This window comes from Otolemur garnettii, unplaced genomic scaffold, assembly GCF_000181295.1.
Source record: "Otolemur garnettii isolate 467f Iridium unplaced genomic scaffold, OtoGar3 scaffold00198, whole genome shotgun sequence".
Taxonomy (NCBI): Eukaryota; Metazoa; Chordata; class Mammalia; order Primates; family Galagidae; genus Otolemur; species Otolemur garnettii.
Genome location: NW_003852593.1, coordinates 368,418 through 370,252, shown reverse-complemented (window position 1 = coordinate 370,252; position 1,835 = coordinate 368,418).

Below are 1,835 nucleotides of genomic sequence, written 5' to 3'. Positions count from 1 at the left end.
TGGCTGGTGCCTTAGCTGATTGAGCTACAGGCGCCGAGCCGTGGCTAGCATCTTCTTAGGGAAGCAGAGAGGGAAGAGAGCACTCCCCAGAACCTGACCTGCACCTGGTCTGTGCCTTTCCATCCTCCAGAACTATGAGATACATTCACCTTGTTCCAGCCACTCAACCTGAGCTGGCCAAGACACTGCAGGACTGACCCAGGAGCCAAAATCCAGACAGGCCTTTGAGGGAAAAGCTGCTAATTGTTTTGAAAGTTTGTGGGAGGGTTGATGGAAGTATTGTTCACTTGCTAGGTAGGTCAGAAAGCATAGTAAAGTTCTGGCAGAAACAGTCAGGTGTGGGTTCTGTTTTAAAGATGTTTTTGATGCTCTTCATTTTCTCCTAAATGGAGAAAATAATGCTCTTAAATACTGTTTTTCCTCAGAAGTTGGCTGCAGTCTGCAACCTGTGGTGTGGGCTTCCTAAAGCAGCAGGGCCCTTGACCCTGGGGTCAAGAGGCAGGTGACCTGTGATCTGATCCAGGGCAGGTGCAGGGCAGGACTTGACTGAGGAGGTGAAAGAAGGGATGGGGACCAGGCTGTCTGGCTGAATGCTCCCATGAAGGGGCAACACACATCGACCTACCTGGGCATGGGGCTAGGATTCCCCTGGGTCTGTAAACACCTGTCCCAGGGCCTTGGCCCTGGTGAGTGCCCTACCTGGATGCTTTCTGGTGCCACAGGCCAGCTCTTCCTGCTCACTCAGCCCTGACTCCCAGCATCCACAGCCAGCTTCGAGACACAGTCATCTCATTCTCAAGCTGGTTTATTCCTTAGTTTGTTGGTGGTGTTCAGAACCCTGACCTGGAGGGCAGAGAGGTGCCCATGCCAGTGACCACACCCCTTCATCCCTGAAGCCCAGAGCCCCACTCAGAACACTACTCCTCCCAGGTCTTCCCCTGGGATCAGAGGGCGAGTGTCCCTCCGCTCCTTGCCTTCAGAAGGCTCTAGCACAAAGATGGGCATTTCCTCCCAGCTTCGTGGTCATCAGCCCTCCCCTGGCAGTGCCTTTCCTATTGTCCTCTGCCTCCCACCCCCCACCCCGACCGCTGTGCTCTGCTGCCTGAGCCCTGCCTCGGGGTGCGGGCCTGCCTCCAGAGCCCCCCCCCCAGGTACCGCAGGGACCACGTGGCTCGCCTAGGAAGCCCTTTGGCTGAGGCTGCCCAGTGCAGCCACGTGGACTCCAGCCCACGGTTAGGTCCCCAGGAGCCGTCACCCAAAGTGTTGCCAGCGGTGGTGGCAGGGTGACCTCGTGGACGCGGCCCCTGACTGTCTCCAGCACCATCCGGAGAAGATAGAAAGCTATTTGTGCTGGGCGTCCCTCCAGAGAGCCCTGCAGCATCCCGAGGGGCCCCCATGGCCAGGTACAGGAGAGCTGGGGGTGGGGGAAAGGTCTTCCAGGAGGCCGTGTGAGGGTCGCGACAGATAGCTCCGGACTTCCCTGCTGGCGGGCAACCACAGTCATGTCAACTGTCCGCAGCCCACTTGCTCTGGGGTGACCGCTGGGGGCGGGAGGCGGGGGAAACTGCCCGCAGCACAAGTTTCATGAGCGGAGATTCTGCAGACCGAGCTTCCCACGCGCCGCGCCGGGTCCGCACCAACCCTGGCTCCTGAGGACGTTCCAGCCACAGGGACGCTTATCTGTAGGTGTCTCTGTGCAATCACCAGCCGCGCTCAAGATTGCGATCCGCGTGGGAGGCGACCCTCTGCGCAGCCGCGGGCCTGGGCGCTGCAGGGCAAATGCCTCGGGTTTGGTGACCGGAGGCCCAGTCGAGGAAATGTGGGCCAGCTGCAGC